Source organism: Triturus cristatus, chromosome 9 (assembly GCF_964204655.1).
Source record: "Triturus cristatus chromosome 9, aTriCri1.1, whole genome shotgun sequence".
Lineage (NCBI taxonomy): Eukaryota > Metazoa > Chordata > Amphibia > Caudata > Salamandridae > Triturus > Triturus cristatus.
This window is the reverse complement of record NC_140592.1, coordinates 645754626-645774434: the sequence shown is the minus strand read 5'-3', so window position 1 is coordinate 645774434 and position 19809 is coordinate 645754626. Positions and strand designations below refer to the sequence as shown.

At 42.8% G+C, this 19809-nt stretch overlaps 1 protein-coding gene across 17 annotated transcripts in view; it reads right to left on the bottom strand.

The window, feature by feature from the left end:
* Positions 1-19809, bottom strand: part of CLASRP (CLK4 associating serine/arginine rich protein) — a 900118-nt gene that overhangs the window by 829431 nt on the left and 50878 nt on the right. For 5 of the 17 annotated variants that reach the window (XM_085625697.1, XM_085625689.1, XM_085625687.1 and 2 more), the window contains exon 2: positions 6599-6816. The exons of 5 other annotated variants lie outside the window; for them this stretch is intronic. The gene's annotated coding sequence lies outside the window, so the exon portion shown is untranslated. Of the gene's footprint in view, positions 1-6589; positions 6817-19809 lie in introns of all 17 variants that reach the window. 7 more of the 17 variants (XM_085625696.1, XM_085625686.1, XM_085625684.1 and 4 more) reach the window with 2 other exon arrangements.

The following is a 19809-nucleotide window of genomic DNA, read 5'->3' as shown; positions in this document are numbered from 1 at the left end:
GAGTTGGCAGGTTTAATGATTTTCCTACTGTGATGTTCTGCAGGTTCCACCATTGCATTTCCTTCTAAACCTTGTCAGAAATAACCACTAGATTGTCCCAACTCCCAATGCCTGTGACCACTGATGTTGTGGCCATTCTTGCATTGGTCTTGTGTAGCCTTGCATGTAGCACTAGGGTAATACAAGAGGCCATCATGTTCTCCACTGCCCTCACTGTCAGACATTGACCCTTGCTGTAGAGGCGACTCTGCCCTATCATCGCCTTGACCCTCTTGTCCACAGGTAAGGCTCTTGTTGTCTCTGAATTTAGGACTGCCCCTGGAAGGATGATCCTCCTTTCTGGTCTTGGTGATGACTTTTCGTAGTTGAAGGAGAACTCCAGTTTGTATAATATCCTTGTTGATGTTGTCCTTGCATTGGCTGAACATACTTACCTTTAGTAGCCAGTCGCCCACGTATGGGTAGATGTGTATGCCCTTTCGCCTGAGGTGAGCTGCCAACATGGCTAGGCATTTTGTAAATACCCACAGTGCTAACTTTATCCTGAAAGGTAAACCTTGAATTGGCAGTGTATCTTAGCTACTATGAACCGTAGGAACTGTCTGTGCCGATTGTTTATTGGTATGTAGAGGTCAGCACCCTTGTGTTTTATAGTTGCCATGCAGTCCCCTTTTCCTACAAAAGGAATGACTTCTTGAAGAGATGTCATCTTGAATTTGAGTTATAATGGACTTGTTCAGAGTTTAGATCTAGTATTGGTTTTAGTGCCTTGCCTGGTTTTAGTACTAGAAAATAATTTGAGTTGACCCCTGTGAGTATTTCCCTTAGTGCAGGTGTTGAAATATCTACTTACCCACTTAATATGGCAAGTGAGATTTTATCAGTGTGAGCTATTTTTGGAACTACAGCTCTGTTCTAGAGAGAGCTGGCAAAGAACTAGTGTTTTGTTCATTCAGAAAACGAATGTACAATAAAGATGCCGTTAAATCTTGTTTTAATCTTGTCATATTGGCTGTCCGTTCAAAAACGGAGGTCAAATGTCACTTAGGTCTTTTCACGACTTGCTGCTTACTTTATCGTACAGATTTCTGTATACTTTCCTTTCTCCGACGGCAAAGTTAAACGACTCCATAAAGTGAACAGCTTTACAATCATGCATTGGTACAGGGAGTGTAAAATGCAATGCCCGATGTCAGCATTTGTTCCTAACACACATTTCAGTAGCTTGCAAATGAACTGTAGAAATATTTCAAAATATATCGGCATTAGAAAAGCTAATTTTTGGTAATTCTGTAGTGCAATGGAAATAAAGATTTTAAAAGGATTAAAACAAATTAGAAAACTTAAAGACAGTGATTCTTAACTTTTTGACTTCTGTGGACCCAAACTTAATCATTACTGGAACACGGGGACCCCAATTGTATCATTTTTGGAAACAGAGGACCCCCAACTAATTATTACTGGAAGCGGAGGACCCCGGGCCTCAGTATTTGTGATGATTTGAACTGCAAATGTAAAACACAGAAACAAGCATTCATCAAACAAATACACAAATGATGAAATATTTTATTTAAATTCACAACAAAATAAAAAATAATTCATTTATATGGGGATGTGGGAGATTTTCCAAATTCAATTGATGCCACTCATTGTCCATACTACATTCAGTTCAATGAAGAAATCCATCTGAGGATACCAACTTAATTTTTAGCCCCGAATTTTAAAATGCCTTCATATTTACAAAAAGTTTTAAAAATTTCAACTTTACATTTTTTCTAGGCAGTAGCAGACCCAAAGTAGGCTTTACAAACCCCCTGGGGTCCCCGAACCACTGCTTTAAGGTGATGTGAAAAATATTTTTGAAACCTTATTTCCACAGATCATTGTTACTATGTTATATAGTTTTAGCATCTAACTCCGTGTTAGTTTGAAAGTTGGTAGCCACTTCATTGGGAAATGTGGTGTCTGTAAATGACGGTCCGCTACCACATCATGCTTAATTAATACATTAAATAAAAGCGAGTTTTTAAATATGAACTGAGTAACATACCTATCCATCCTCATGAAAATGCTATTTGAGAACTAAGACGAATCAGGGGTCATATGTACCCTATATACGTGGTCTGCATTCTTATTGGACATGGAGCAAATGTGTATAGTCTATTAATTCAAACTAAATCGTTTTACAGCAGACATGCTAAACCAACATATTTGAAGGTGCTCTTGTATGTGGTAATGCAGAAAACAGCAACTCAATTAAATCAAATATTTGCCTAGAATCATACAATTTGAGACCAGTTTATGGGTCAAAGGCATTACAGTTAGGTTGAGAAGATTATTCAAGTCACTAGACCTGCAGGTCTGGTAACATTTTTAGAATTTTTTGAGGCATGTGGTGATACTACTTCTATAGCTTGTTTGCTTAATAGGTCATTCATTTCCTGTTGTAGTCGATAATGCGTCTCCCTTTTTCAGAGATATTGTTTGAGGGGGCTTTAACTCTGCCATAGCCACATCTTGGATATTTTGTATATATTTGTCAGAGACCTTATTCCTTTTGTTTAGTAATCCTCAGATTCTCCCTCCCACCGGTGACTTTTGTAGGAGGGAACTCTGAGCAGTTACTTGTTTGCATGGATTCCTTCCCTGGGACCCCCTCCTCTTCCACTTCCATGTTCACAGAAGGGTTCGCTTGTACTTACATTGTACTGTCATTGCTTCAGTGGTGCCAGTGGAAATCTTCCAGGGCAGGGCCCGCGGGTGCCCGCCTTGCAAGTTTCAACAGGAGGTGTGCCGCCGAATTGTGCACTCTGTAGTTTATTTAATCTGCCCTGTGTGGCTCCAATGCAAAGTATGTTACAGTAGTCCAATTCGGACATTAGAGGGCTTGAACAATCGTTTTCATGAAAGATATAAAAAGGAGGTCCATGATTTTGGCCAGAGTCTTAAGAGTGCCGAAACACATCCCAGCCATGCAGGATATTTGGCTGTCAAAAGTATGGTTGGAGTCAAACAGAAAGGCCATGTTTTTTACTTTGTGCTTAGGGTCTGGAGGAGGGCCAGGTTACTTTGGCTACCTAGCTGATGACCAGACAGAGGGTTGTTTCCCAACGAGTCCCTCCGTTTTATTAGCGTTCAAATTTAGGCAACTCCTATTCATCCATTCTGCAACATCCTTAAGGCAAGATTTAAATTGAGGTGCAGCCCCCTCCTCCTCCTGAGAGAGTGGCAATAAGCTGTGCGTCATCAGCATAGGACACTATGGTGACATTGTGTCACTTAATGACATCAGCCAGGGTTGCATGTAAAGATTGAACAATGTAGGGCTCAATATTGAGCCCTGAGGCACTCTCCGAGATAGGGGAAGCACTCCAGAGTCGAAGACAATTTGTCCACTTGAAAGGTACGGTCATGGAGAAAGGAGGCCAGCCACGTTTGGGCTAGGCTCCTGATACAGTAGTTTCCTAGGTCTTCTATCAGGAGGCCATTGGATATGGTATTGGATGCTGCACTGAGGTCCAGCATAATCAGAGCTGCCGTTTGGCCTCGGTCAGCGCAGAATCTAAGAGGTTTGGAGGAAGGCAGTAAGGCCGATGCAGTACTGAACAAGAAATCCTGATTGTGATTTGTGGAGTATGCTATTTGATTCCATGAAACTTATCAGCTGAGCATTAACATGTTTCTCCGCAATTTTCGAAAAAGTGGGGACAAGTGAGATGGGACTGAAGTTTTCAGGAAGGGACGGATCTATTACAAGTTCTTTAAGGAGAGGTTTTACAATAACATGCTTTCACTTAGGAACAGATTACAAGTCTGGTAGTCCTCGCACTACCAGACACGTGGTGGTGCAGCGGTGGCAGATCCAGTCATTGCCGCACCCGCGGTACACCAGCCTGATTAAGACGCTTGCAGTCCAACCGCACTAGGACCGCCGGCTCCACCAGGGAACCACCGTTCCTTGGCATAGGAGCGGCGGTCAAAGGCTGCAATATTCTTGGCGGGACCACCAAGCATATTACGAGTTTCCTGCCAGCCAGGCCTCTCATGATGTTTTCACCGCCATGAAAAGCCTGGCAGAGAGAAAACAAAGGGTGCCCTACAAGCCCCCCCCCCGTGCCTCAGACATATGTGGATCCACACAGGGGGCGCATAACATGTGCTCCCCTGTGTGCATGCACATAGGTTCCTGCACGGTGTGTGCCTACGGAACCTTGTGAGGCGATCCCATTGCAGTGACTTTTTAAAAGGCACCACAAGGAAAACCGCCACACTGCCTGCCAGACTCCGAATAAGTCGTAGTCCGTCTGGCTGGCGGACAGCGCAAGCTTTGACGGAGCGGTGGTCGGCAGTTTGCACCGCTATGTCAAAATCTCACAATTTGGCCCCAAGTAGGGACTATTCCAGTTGCGAAGGAGATGTTGAGCTGATTGCTCAACCTTGGAACGATAGTCTCCTTCCCTGGACCAGGATTCTCAGAACAGATAGATCAGAAAGGGATCCAGATTTTAAATATAATGAGGAGTGTGTGAAATTCATCTAGGGAGGGCAGAGTGAAAGTGGCGAGGCCATCGTAATGGGCTGGGGCATTAAACTAGGCCTTTTGTCACTGGAATTCTTATTGTTTGGCAGAAGTAGTCAAATGTTTGCGACTGTCTTAAAAGAAGAGGGCAATCAGGTGGCAGCTCTCTAGGGATGGAACTATGTGGGCAGATGCACGTTCCAGAGATGATGGGGATTTAACAATTTGGAAGAGTTTTCAGGAGGAACTGGATGTGGAATTTGCTTTGCATGGTACAGGTAAGCTTGTGATATTCCTTCAGGTAGGTGGCTTTACTAATGCCACTGAAATCTTTACGCCATATACGTTCTAGACATTTGCAGGATTTTGTTCCGTAACAGGAGCTCCTCAAACCATTCTGCAGATGGTTTGGAGCGGGAAGTGCAATGTTCCCTCAATGGTGCAATCCTATCAAGGGCCCCCATGATCCACTCTTCGAGATGTTGGTTGACCGACTCAATGTCGTTTATAGGCCGAGTGCCCTCAGTCGAAAGTTCAGTGTTGAGGGTCTTCGGGGTGACCATCACCCATTTTCTGGTTTTACATTTAACACCTCCTTACGGGTCACCATGGGACTGGCCAGAGGGACATTGAACAGGAAAATACAGTGGTCAGACCAAATGACCGGGTTCGGGTCTCCTATTACCAGTTAGGTGGAGTTTGAGACGATCGGATCCAACAAATGTCCATTAATAAGTGGATGGGGGAAATCACACGTTTGAACATCTGGTGGATCTCACGAGGAAAAACTGTATTTCTTTTCCACCCTTAGGGTTATAGATTTTGTTGCAGTGGGTTCCTTGAAAACCTCTCTGGACAAGTCCAGAACATTGGGAAACAGTGGGAGGAAATGGTTACTCTTCTGGTCAGGCAGCAGTATCTCTAGAAAGAAGAGCACTTACATCTGTTCCTCTTCTAGTTGTACTTAATCCGTAACAATTTGTCAACTGGTGCACATACTGGTTGAATAACAATGTTAGGTTTCTAGACCAATCATGTCTCTATGCAACCTTGTGTTTTCAAAGAGTGGAATGTACATTTTTAGGTATAGAGATTTTAACTTATCATAATGACTGCCTTAAAAAGGGGGTTGTAGCCCAGGGGACCTGTGACTCTACTGCACAGATGGTACGTTTGGCCGCATGGTCACAGGTTCAAATCCCAGTAGGACCTAAAAGCCTTTTATTTGTTTGAGGTTGATAAAAATGAGTACCACTTAGTTTGTTAACAAAAATCAATTGCGTTTCAATTGCACCATGAGACCCTCAGGTGAATGTGCTCTCTACACATATGCCTTTTATGTCTTAATTCTCATGTGATACAGTAGTGCTAGGAAGAAGCCACAAATGCAAATGTGTATGTGATGTTACTGTGCCCCAATTCGATTGCCCTTTGTGATGCAAGACGGACATAACTAATTCCACTTCCAGCCTTTCCGATGTGATCCAGACATGTGATTGAACTTGCCCAGCTCTACTCTTTCAGTAATGCAACACTGAACCAGTCTTTCAGAAGCCAATTTGTCATGTGACTGACCCTTATCTAACCATACTGGTCTTTGACAGGTGCTGGCATGTGAACGTTTAGTCCGTAGCCCTTGAAGCATGCCAATGGTAAGGGTGTCATGTGATAGACTCTGCTCCAACTTTACTCGTGATACGTGCATGTGATAATACACTAAGCTAGTAGTAAGACAAGTGAGAAATATTTTGTCTATGTGAAAGCAAATATTACTAAGAATGAGTTGACTTGCTTACTACTTGGGTCGAATAAAGAGGTCAAATTCTATGACATCATTAAATCTTTGTTGCAAAAGCAAGCGGAAGATTATGTGTTTCGGGGCCTGACAATGTGTTACTCTTCCAATGTTTCAAATCATTTAAAAAATCATGCAAAAAGACATCCAAATTTTACTGACAAATGACTTAAATAAACAATGAAAATGAAGGCAAAAATAGATTCCATAAGACAACATGTGCATCATGCAATAAATCAGACTTTCGGCCATGTAATTAACTGTATTATAATTACCTAACTCACAGTAGTTATGTTAACACCATCATAACAGTCCAAAACAGACATGCAGAGAACGACTGGGTGAGCTGTGGAGTTTCAGTTTAGCGTGGCTACAATTCAAAAGTACTGTAATTTATTGCCTTTGTTGGTCAGCGATGGTGCAGCCGATCTGTTGGGCAGGGAGCTTTGACTGGAAACAACAGTGCAAGGGTTCTCTACCACCTGGGTCAGACAGCCCACACCTGCAAGAAAATCAAAATATATTTCTCCTGGTTAGAATAAAACATTAGCAGTTCATTTGTGTAGGAAGCTGGATCTCTATATAATGGAAAGGTACACTGTATAGATTCCAGGCAACCCTTATTGGTTTACAGAGGCAAGCAGTTTAGGTTTATCAGAGGGTAGTGCTAGGCATTTGTTGTACTCACAGAGGCAATAAATTAGACACACAAAGAACAAATCCAAAACCAAGTTAGAGAAAGAAGTCTTATTTTTATATAAATTTTGATAACTTAGTAAGCAGGTAAGTACTTTTTAAAATATGTAAAATGTTCACTTAAATGAGTCTTTACGCGCAAGGCTCTCCCATGGGAGAAAGAGACACATACTGGTACTTGCAGTAGGTTTCTTGGTATCAGATGGTCGGTTGGTAACGGCTAAAGTATTCCCAGCAGCTACAGTTTACCTCCCCTGGGGAGTCTGCGTGCAAAGGTGCTGGTCACATTGGTAGCCTTATGCGCTACACTAAAGGAGAGACGGGGCCACCTACAAACAAAAACAAGCTGCAGTTATCGAGTTGAGTGTGCAAAAATCAGAACAGCTGTCCCACTCGGGAAGTGGGTTTCTGTGGTGCCGACGTCCCTCGAAGGCTGCTCGGTTCGGCTGAGTCTGGATTGGCCTAAACCGGGCTTTTGTTGCTGGAAGGGGTCTGGTAACCTGGGTATTGGTGCTCTGGTTCATCCTTGGCGGAGAGAGAAATCTGACCTTCCAGAGAGTGGTGACTTCTTCTTGGGCGGCTGCTGTGTCAGTATGACCCTGGGGGGGGGGGGGGGGGGGGGGGGGTTAGACAGCTATGTACAAGGACTCTGCTGTTTTGGTGACCGCAGACTGCAAGGGAGTAAGTAGCTCCTCTACTCCAAGTGAGATTTCTGGCAATTTGCAAAGGGCAGTCTACCAAGGTTCTTGGTAGAGTTTCAGCTGCAGGACGAGTCAGTATCTTCACTATTGTCAAGACTGGTGCAGCCAGGGTTTGGCGTCTAAAAGTTCAAGGCCAGTCTTCAGTTCTCGTTTCAGAGGCTCATCTTTGTCCTCTTCTTCTGGGTCAGTAGAATCGGAGTTCCTGGCACCCAGGATGTCACCAAAATACTCAATGTAGGAGTGTCAAGGGGAGTGACAGGCCGTAGCCAATGGGCTACCCACCTTTAGGGTGACTACACCTCATATACGACCACTTCCTTTGGGAAGTGGGCATAACCCTGACCCGGTAAACCTAATTACACCAAAATCCAAGAAAGTGGAATTCTAGTTTTAGTGATCACATCGGGAAGCCCACCTTAGAGGTGGAACTGGCCCGATAGTAAACATGCCTTCGGACTAGCTAATTTTCCTGCCTGTGCTGGTGCCAAATGGGCCCCAGGCAGGGGTGGCATTTCCCCTGTTTGGGGGAAGCCTGGGTTGCATATCAAAGGCGGCAGAGACCTTTGAAGCCTCCTGCCTGGTTATGCTGATCACTTAACCTTCCTGCTTGGAGGTGACAACAGATCCAGCTGGAGCAGGCATTGTTTCTTCTCTTAGAGCATGGGCTCTCACCTGCAGGAGTTCCAAAACCAGTCTGTGGTGGCAGGCTGGTCTACACCAGTCAGCCAGTACACTAGTGGTTGGCAGGTTTTCAGGGGTACCTCTAAGGTACCCTCTGGGTGCATGTCTTAATAAATCCATCGCTGGAATCAGTGTAGGCTTATTAATACAATATTTATATACCAAACATCTTTGGTTACAGTGAAGCCATCATGTAGCTGAGGAACACTAAATTACCAGTGCCCAATACATATACTCAAGATGGCTTTCCTGTTCACTTACAATGTCCAAGAAGCGACTTGGACATCACAGGGGCATATCTGCTCATGAAGATATGTCCTCACATGTAATATAATGCACCCTGCCCTAGGGTTGTAAGGCCTGCAGTAGGGGTGACTTACATATATCCATCAATTCATCAATGCCAGCTTTATTCGATTTTTGTAGATAAAATCATAAAAGCAAACAATTTAAAACAACAGTATTACATAATTATAAAATACACCCTTTGTCTTAAAAAATACATTACTCAGGGATACAATGATTAGTTCCTCCAATAATTTACAGATCCGTTTTATCCTCTCCAGTAAATTTCATGTGGCAATTCGTTTCCTGAAGATAACAATGCTTTTTAAAAAAAGATGCTATCGACTTTGCGAAACATTCATCATCTAAAAATTGCAATGCTAAAAAAGCTGGCCTGAGTTGTCTCAACCCTAACAATCGTAAAACAGGTAAGATCCATCTTTTTCTTTGCATTTCTTAAATTTACAAAATAAAACCACATGCATAGTTATTTATTGAAGATTGTTTATCACAAGGGCAACTACTTAGTGTAGGAGACCAGTCATTTGGTTCGGGAAAAGTTATCAACCGATGATAGAGACCAAGTCTGAAACGGGTTAAAACAAATTGATCGAAACCGCTTAATGTGTAATTTAAGTACATCTGTATGCCATAAGAAGTAAGTATGAGTTGATTCAACTTAACCGATGGCTTAACTGCCTCGGTACTAAGTCTACTTGCCTCCATGTGTGTCAAACAACATTTTTTAAATGTTTTCTGGTAACACAATGTAAAATCCCAGGGTTGTTAAAATATTCAGAGTGGCCAATGTCATTTATAAAATGTTTTATGTAATTCAGCCATGGGATTTCCATGGCCCGATCGAACGCAAGACTATCTTTCAGTATATCACAATTAAATATGTTTGGAGGGGGGGGATGGGGGGAGCCGGGGGGCGGGCGCGGAGTCAGTCCAGATCCTGTGCCTCAACTGGACCGGTTGGATTTTTATTAGGTCTGAAATATAGGGTAATCCTAGTTCTGAGTGGCATACATAGGTGGAAGTACTATCCCGAACCGCCAAAAGATATTTTAAAAAGGCATTCTCTACTTGTTGAATAGATTTAGTATCCCGGTAACCCCACACACCCGCACCATGCATTGCTATGTTGGTACATTTTTCCCTATATATTTGTAGAAGTTCCACAGGTGGTGTTCTACCCAGCTTTCTTGCAAAATTGGAAAGGGCTGCAGTAGCTTTCATAAAAAATAAGCTCCTATTCTTTATTGCCTGGTGCCATGTCCCCTTGTTGTCGAATAAAATACCTAAATAGGGAAATGTTATAGTGGGTTCCACCTTTGTATTGACAATAAAAATGCCCCTGCACCTAGAACTATTTCTGCAGCACTTCATTACAAAGGTTTTAGAAGGTCAGGGAAGCAAGATGGCGGCTAAGCAGTTGGCTGTGTGAGCGGTCTGCTCTCCTCCCGGACTCTCCTTTTTTTTTTTTTTTTTTCGGGAAAATGAGTGCCTGATACTCTACCTAACTACGTGATGTTCTGGTGGCTACTGCAGCGCCAGTACAAAACACCGCTCATTTATCGTCTTTGCCCCCGCCTGACTGAGAGGTTTATATTTTCTTCTTTGGAGCCGAAGTTACGACCGCCCGACATTATGCCACCCAAAGGTCAGTACCGGGGCCCACGCTCTAAGCTATCTCTCCCGCCGGCGAAAATGCGCCCAGCAACTGGAGATGCCTCGGTCCAGAAAACATCGGCAGTATCGCAGGAGGGGGCTACGGTCAGTTCTGTGACCAGAGAAGAGTATTCTTCCCCCGCAGAGGCCGCCAAGCTTAAGGTTCCTTCTCTCTTTATTAAAGCTCGGGACAACAAAGTACTTGGTAAGAACATGGAACTACCTGTGATGCACGCTACTATCCCGCAACCATTGGCCTCGCCCCTCACCGTGGATGAAACGATATCGCTGGGAGAGCCTCATTGTCAGAACGCGGTGTCTAACGTCGGACTAACGGAGAACGGCATTATGGGAGCTGTAGTCCTTCCGCAAGTGCCAATTACGCCGCTGACAACGAGAGCCGAGCAATCTGAAGGTGTTCCTAAAGACGTGCTTCCGATTCTAGCAGGTATGAAATCGCTTGACGGTTTGAAAAAGAATGAATTACATGGACATGTCTCGGGGGGTCATGCACCTGGTGCTTATTCAGAGAGCTACAGCATAGAGGCTCAAGATAAAATGTCGGTAGGGGATGATTTTTTCTCAATGTCTGACCGTTCCTCTACGGAAAGCCTGGTTAAAGAGTGGCTCGGCGAGGGCTGTTCAGGGGGGGGAAGATGATGTGGATTTGACGTCTAAGCTGGGCCAAATATCAATGGATGAAGTGCAAGGACAGCTTTCTGCTACTGGAAGTCTACATGGGTCTGACGACTCTTCGAGAGATGCATATCAAGACTCCCCAAACCCCCAAATCAATAACCAGCCTTCTATGGCACAACAATCAATCACAACCTCGGGTTCCTCTGATCGGGAGCATCAGGAAATTACGCTTAACACTATCTACGATGTTATCATGGCACAAAGAGCAGAGGCGCAAGCAGAAAACATTCGTACACAGAACGCGTTAAAAAAAACTACAGAACTCTCTACGTAGGGTTGCCAAATCATGCGCCGACTCTGCAATAAGAATTGGTGATGCCGAAACGCGGATATCAACACTGGAAGATGAAGTAGCGTCTCAGAGAAAAGAAATTACAGCATTGAACGCTCACAAAGATGACTTTGTAGTGGAACTTTTGTCTGAGGCCTTTCCTGAAATCACCAGCTGGGACTGGAAATTAGAGGTGCAGAGGGCCCACCGATTTCCATTCTTTCAGAAGAAAACGATGTCTCAAGAAACCTCTTTCCCCCGAGCAATTCTAATCTCTCTAAATCATTTTCTCGCTCGAGAAGCTCTCTTTGATCTGGCTCGCCCTAATAAGAGAGCTCACGCCATGGGCTGCAAATTCTTTGTGAGGCCTGACTTTTGTCAATCAACGGTGGATCTTAGGTGGAGATCTCGACAGCTGATCCCGAAATTCCAGGAAAAAGGAGCGCAAGTTTTCTTACAAAACCCTGCAAAGCTTAAAATCATTATTAAAGGACGGGCATCAGTGTTTACTGAAGAATCTACTGCCAAAGAATTTTTGCATAAGTTATAAACGATTAGCTGTTTTTTTTAGATTCTGAGCTTTTTGGGATTTATAATGTATGGGATCTATCTAGTTCTATCCTTCCATCCTTCTGTTCCACTAATCTTTAGCGAAATTGAATCTGGGTGTCAACATAGAAGGTTCTCTTTTCTTACTCTTCTTTTTTTTTCCTTCTCTTTCAGCCGGGGTAGAATAGGCTAGGCACGGAGGGGTCATATTTAAGATATGGTATAGATTTCGGGGGGGGCGGGAGGTGGCAGATCAATTCACCATCTATTGGGACTAGTGTCCCTTTGCTTCATGGGAAGGGTAAGGGGGGGTTGGGAGGGGAGCTCTCTATCGGGGCATGGGTGGGGGTGTGTAAAGAAAAATCAGCATTGATGTTTTTGTTGTTGTTGCTACACTGTTTGAGACAAGATCCCAGCTTTACAAATATTATTATTTGGGAGGTAGTAGGGTCCATGTTTGATACAGGCATGATTAGTTTAGTGCCAAGTTTTCAAATCACTTAATGAAAAAAATACAGCTATGTACTTTAAATATATGCGGCCTGAATGATTTTAAAAAACGGCTGGTTTTTGCACAGTTAGCTAGAGGTTTTTCCTGGGCCATTCTTTGTCTCCAGGAGACGCATATTGCCTGGGCCAATAGAGCATGGCTCAAAAAAATGGGGTTTGAACTGATCGCATGTTCAAAGCAATCTACAAATACGAGAGGTGTAGCAATCCTTTGCAAATCAGGTGTTTTTTCCTGTAGAAAGTATAAGGAAGATAAAAATGGTGGGTGGGTTATTGCTGAGGCACGGTTTGGTATTGCTGAGGTTATAACTATATGCACTATTTATGGATCTAATGTAGACGAACCTGAATTGTACGATTCTCTCAATTTGGAATTAGCTCTATGGCCCCACCCTATTATACTATGTGGGGATTTCAATATACATTTAGACGAGTCAGTTGATATAAATTCAGATCTAAGTTATATTGGTCGGAAACCAAAAGTCTTTAGATCTTTATGTAATCTAGCAAGGAAACAAGGCCTCTATGATGCCTGGAATTAACTTAAAAAAATCAACAGGGCAGCACTTTCTACTCTGCTCCCCACAATAAACTGTTTCGTCTTGATTATATATTGGTCTCTTCTTCCATTTTGGTGGATGCCACTATTACGATATTGCCGAGATCAATTTCAGATCACAACCCCCTTGTGTTAAAATTTGAGATCTCTGTTGTGTCACGTCTAAGATCCAATTGGACTTTCGATAGGAAGCTATTAGTAGACGAGGAATACCGGGATTATATTAAACATTGGCTTCCGAGTTTTTTCTCAGCTAATAGTGGCTCAGCCCCAGATACAGTTGTCTGGGATACTTTCAAAGCCGGTGTAAGGGGGGAAACCCATAGTTACGTATTACGGAAACGTAATGTTATGAGACAAAAACTAGAACAAGATATGTTAGAGTTAAGTTTATTGGAGCGAGAGCTAGCCCAGAAGATTAAGGATCGGATAGATGTTTCTGTAGTACAAAACAATAACAAAACAATATCACCAAACAGAGATCCCTAATTTATAAACAGTACGTCGACGAAACGGCTGCTAAATATCAGACTTTCCGAAGGGAATGTTTTGAATATGGGGTGCAGGTGGGGAAAGTGCTGGCCAATAGAATAAGGCAAAAACAATCACAAAGTAAAATCGACAAAATAAAGGATATAGATGGCTCTCTACAATCCTCGGAGTCTGGTATCCGGGAAGCATTCAAACATTTTTATCAAAAGCTTTACGAAAGCGGGAAAACTTTAGACCCGTGGGGCTACTTAGGGGAAATCTCCACTGTTGGCTTGGGTCTCCCTCAGAAGGACATTTTGTCCACTCTTATAACCTGGGAGGAAATTATCCAAGCAATGGCATCTTTACCAAGGGGAAAAGCAATGGGGCCAGATATGATCCCTCTGGAGTTTTATGTTTCCTTCCAGGCTGAATTGCGGGATGCGTTACTATCCTTATTTCAGCAAGCATTCAGGGGCACAGTACCTGACTCATGGTCTAAAACAACTATAATTGTCTTTAAAAAAAAAAGGGAAAGACGCGGTCGAGCCAGCGTCATACCGCCCAATTACATTAATTAATTCAGATAGCAAGATCTTTTCTAAACTACTTGCTAGGAGATTAGGAAAGATTATAGCACCACTAGTCTCACTGCGTCAGCACAGGTTCGTGGCAGGCAGAGGTACTACGGACCATGTCCGGCGCATAATATCTCTCCTGGACTGGTCCCAGGTTTCTGAAGTTCCAATTGGGGTGGCCCTGTTGGATACCGAGAAGGCATTTGACAGGGTCTCCTGGGAATTTTTATGGGCAGTTCTCTATTGGAAAGCTTTTCCATCCTCCTTTATTAAAGCTATACAAGCTATGTACATCTGTCCAGCTGCCACAATTCGTATCTCAGGGAATCATTCAGGGGGGTTCAAGATATATAGGGGTACCCGGCAGGGATGCCCCTGCTCCCCTCTTCTTTTTGCTCTATATATCGAGCCCCTGCTGATGAAAATTGAACATGATTTAGAGATAATTCCAGTTCAGCCCGTTAGTGAACCCATTAAAGTTTTAGCCTACGCGGACGATGTGGCTGTTGTAACATTGGATGTAGTCAACACGATGAGACGCATTGAAAATTTGACATCAGAATTTGGTGCCGTGTCTGGCTACAAGCTGAATCTACATAAAACACAAGTTCTTTTTACCGGTTCTGATGCTTTACCAGGTGTTAATACAGTTACAGAGGCTATTTATTTGGGGGTTAAAATTGCCGCTAATGTACAGTCTATAGTTAATCTAAACTTTGATCCGATCCTAACCTCAACAAACAAAATGTTAGAGAATTTAGATTATCTGCACTTATCCCTATATGGTAGGTGTAATGTTCTCAAGATGGTGGTTTTCCCAAAATCTCTTTATTTATTCCGCACGATCCCACTTTTGGTTCCTAATCAAATTTTTACGAAAATTGAAAGAATCTGCTCCCGTTTTATATGGGGGTACAAGCGAACAAGGAGAGCCTTTAAAAAACCTGAGCTTACCAAGGGTGAGGGGGGGGGGGACTAAATATCCCTCAATTTCAACATTATTATTGGGCGGCCATGCTTCAATATATGGGAATCTTGTTTTTTGGTGCTCAGGCCTATACGGATCTAGCTATTTATCCGTCTATATATGAGCTTATTATGGGCCCGGAAGCCAATTACATATTTTCTAAGCTCTTTGAGCCCAGCTACTACAAAAGAACCCGCTTTAAGATTTTGGTCGCTGCAGCTGCAGTTTGGTCTAGAATCTGTAAATACTCTATTTTAAAGGAATATAATCGATATATGCCTGTGGGAATACCAGGGAAAGTCCCCTTAATTTTTTGTGATCCTAATATGCGGAGGTGGAATGCCCAGGGGATTAGAACTATTGGGGACCTCTTTTCAGACAAACAACTGATGTCATTTGTAGAACTTCAAGAGAGATTTGGGCGGTTACGTCCGGACTTTTTCAAATATCTCCAAATCCGAAGTTTTTTAGATAAGCTTGATATAAGAGGACAGATTAGTTGGGAGAAGAATACGATATTGGAATGTATAAAAGGTAGATGTAAGATTTCTCAGCTCTCTAAAATATTGACTGCATTTCAACAAGACGACCTTATGCTTTTTGAGCAGCGCTGGGAGAGGAGGTTAGGGATATCAGGGGTTGACCTACAAGTAGTACTTAACCTATCTGATGCGGTAATTTTTTCAGGTAGTTATAAGAGTCAATATTATATGGCCATTTTTGATTTATATCATTCCCCAGCAAAGATAGCCAAATGGGGAACGAACAGAGGGGTCTTCTGTCCTAGATGTACCCTGAGGGCTGCCGATCTGGTACATATGCTTTATGATTGCCCCGTTCTCTCCCCTTGGCTTAAAGAGATACAATGTTTTTTTAATCTAAGTTTAGGTATCTCTGTTGACATGTCACCTCAACTCGTGCTGTTCGGTTTTGAGTTTGGAGCAAACATCAGAAACCTCCAACCCATGAGAAGGGATTTTTGTTTTTATGTATGGCTATTCTCCGTTTATGTATCACCTCCCAATGGCTAAGCCCTGATTCACTGTCTTTCTCGATGTGGAAAACCAAATTACTATCTCTGTATAATTTAGAAATTGCTCTGTATAAACTTAAAGGCAGGGAAAAGAAGAAACTTGGACTTGCACTATGGGGCCCAATCATGAACTGGGTATGATTATTTCTGTTTTTCTATGGTTTTTTATTGTATGCAATTATGCTTTGACTGCTCTTTCCACTCTGTTTTAGTTTTTATTTATGGTCTATGTAACAGAATGTTAACTGTATGTAATTATGATATTAATGCTGATTTTCAAAAACTTAATAAAAAAAATAAAAAAATTAAAATAAAAAAAAACAAAGGTTTTAGAAATGTTAACGCGAAGACCCAGCCTCTCCATGTACCTGGAGTAACTAGTAAGTAGTCTTTGGAGGCCTAGTTGAGTGCGGGCCATCAGCACTGCATCGTCTGCATACAAGAGGGCAGGTATAGGACGTTTGTTTATTTGTGGTAAGTCCTGGCACTCCTCTATCAGCGTTTGTTCCAAGCCATTAGTGTAAAGTGTAAATAAAAAAAAGTGCCAGGACACATCCCTGTCTAACCCCCCTCGGTATGCTGAACGGTACAGTGCATTCTCCCTCAAGTCCGTAACAGACCCTTGCTTTAGCGCTACAGTACAATTGTCTTAAAAATCGGATCAATGTTGTCTCTACCCCCATACTGGTTAAAATCGCCCACAGTTTGTCATGTATCACGCAGTCGAAAGCTGCCGATAGATCTACAAAGGCAAGGTATAATCTACCTTTTTTCAACCATGTGTACTTCCCTATCAGGATATTGAGGTTCAGTTCTTGTTCAAGTGTGCCCAAACCCTGACGGAACCCATTTTGCAGATCCGACAGCACATGATTATCTTCCGCCCAGTCTTGGAGCCGGTTAAGGACTATCCGACCCGCAATCTTTACTAATGAATCCAGCAGGGATATCATTCTATAGCAAGCAGGATTCTGCCGATCCCTTTTTAAAAATAGGCACTAGGATGGATTCCAACCATGTCTAAATAAATCCAGTGGAACAGCAGGCTGCCAAAACCTGAGTTAGAAGTGGACCCTATAAAAGCAAATTGGCTTTGAAGAGATCAACCGGAACACCATTCAGGCCCGGTGCCTTGCCTCCCTTACTTTCAATTATCACACGTGTTACTTCTTTAAGAGAAAAGGAGAGATCAATGGGATAATTAGCTATAGTTGTTGGCCCCTGTGAATTCAGTATGTTATCAGGAATGCTATTCTCTTTTTCCATTTTATATATTTTGGGAAAGTCCACCTATTGGTGTTCACTAATGGCAATCTCTACGGTCGGCATATCTTTAGTTTTAAAGAATGGGCATTTACTGCTTGCCAAAATGCTGCGCTGTCCCTCTTTTGTGATGCTTCGTGAAACCTTACCCATGCCTCTTTAGGGCGTTTTTCCGGACTTAATGGGTCAGACTATATTCCCTTCTGCACAGCCATATCTCATTGATGTTCCGTTCTGATTTGTGCAAAGCACATTTTAATTTTGTATCAGCTTTATTGCAGTGTGAGTCAAACCACCCAGGATTACTCACTGGGTTTTTCCGGTTCACGACCCACAGGGTCTCCTTTATTTTATTTGTAACCTGTGCATAGGATTCTAGAATGTCGGCATGAGAGCTTGTTTCATCCAAACAGACTGAGAGGGAATTATAACTTTTTTAAAACAATTTTAGTAGTAAACTCTGTTGAGTTTAACTTCGCCCACTGTAGTGAATAGCCGTTTGTTTTGCCCACAGCTATGTTTTTAACCGCATATACTCTATCATTTTTAAAATTATGTATTTTGTTAGGGCAAGTTAAAATTATGCTCAAAGGGAAATGATCGCTATTCTTATGGGTACTAATGTTTTTAAGTCTCGTAGCACATCTATAAGGTAACATTATGTAATCTATGATTGAGTTTGTGCAGCTTCCATTAAACGTCTGAGTAAAAAGAAATGGAGGGGAGCATAGGTTGTTCGGAAAACCTAGGTCAAAAGAGAATAAAATCTCATTTAAACATTCCCCATACATTGAGTGGGGAAAGTGAGAACATTCATCACTGCTCTCTAGCTGAAGTCCACAATTTTTCCCTCCGCTCGATGGACATAGGCCAACATTAAAATCACCCACCCAGACAACAACTACTTCTCTCACATTCCCTCGCTGTAACTTATTCAGATCCAGACTTAATCTTTGTAGGACATTTGCAATTTGGTCCCTATCAGCATTATTATAATAATTTATCAATGTCTACATACATGGTCACAATTTGATAGTAAGTATCAGAAGTTACCAAGGCTACCTTATTAACATTGTGAGTTAGACATGTAAAAGCATAGTCCCCCCCCCTAATATCTTATGCTGGGACAGCTGATGTATAAAACTTCCTGTATCCATTAATATTTATTTTGTCTACCGTCCAGGTTTCCGGGAGACATACAAGGTTACATTGTTCAATAAACTCTAACCATAGTGAATTTGTGAGCTTTGAGCGAAGGCCAGCGATGTTCCAAAATAATATTGAGCTATTCCCCATCTTGTCTTCATTGGCCTCCAGCCTTTCAGGCCATTTTCTATTGGGGCATATTAAGCCTGGTCTTTCACCCGACTCAGCTAAGGAGTCGTCCACGAGAGTGTCTAGTGGAATAACTTCTGCTGTTCCCCATACAATTTGATGTTGCACCCCAATATTGCTCACTCCACTAAATGGCCCTTTAATGATGTTTCCGAATGGCTTACCCAGGTGAATACACAGAGGTGCGTTTTCTGGCCTCAAAGCAGGTTCCAAATTGTTGTCTGTTATCTCTAATCCTCATACCTTTGCGGCAGCGAGTCATCTGTCCTACTGTTGAGTCAATCTATATGCTCTAAAGCAGATAGGAGGTTCGAACTGGTTATTTACCGCCATATTAAAAATGTTCTAATCATTGCCAGGTCTATCACCTCTAAACATTATCGAACCGATATAATGGGACGGCTGGTAAAAGTATCCCGGAGACTTACATACATTAAATGCAGCGTTTGAAGTCATGGCACAAAGGAGGTGTGCTTGGTCGTGTCTTCAATTTTGTCTGCACCATGGCACGTAGTCTGCAATAGCAGTTTGCATTAGTGTGGCGAGGAACCCCATAGGGTGGCACAATCCATGCTGCACCCCTTAAAGACCCCCTTTAGCATCCATGCCCTGGTTACCAAGGGTACCACTTACAAGGGAATTACAGGGGTGCTAAAGGTATTGCCAATTGAGGAAATAGTACAGTTTTTAGGGATAGATCTGGCACTGGGGGCCTAGACAGAAGGAGCCCGGTGCACTTCTGTCAAAATTGCATTATTTATCAGGCAAAACGTGAGGGGGACGAGTCAAAAAGGTGTACTTTACAAAAACTAACACCAAATGCAATACACGTAGTTTGGCATGCCTTCTACCCGCCCCCCCCCCCCCTCCCCTCCTCAAGCAACCACAATACTGAGACGGCCCTCAATGCAACTTCAGACGACATTTGCACTAAACTAGATCGAGGCCACACTACTGCAATCATCTTTCTGGACCTTTCCGCCGCCTTTCAAAATGTCTCCCACAACACATTTCTCTCCAGACTCCATGAAATGGAAATCCAGGGACCATCTCTCAAGTGAATAGCCTCCTTACTGCCCAGAAGACTCGAACAGATCTAGCTCCCTCCATTCACCTCAGAATCCAAGAACCTCATCTGCGGAGTGCTGCAAGGCTATTCACTCAGCCCCACTCTTTCCGACATATACATGACTCATCTAGCAAGCTGTACATGACCTACATGG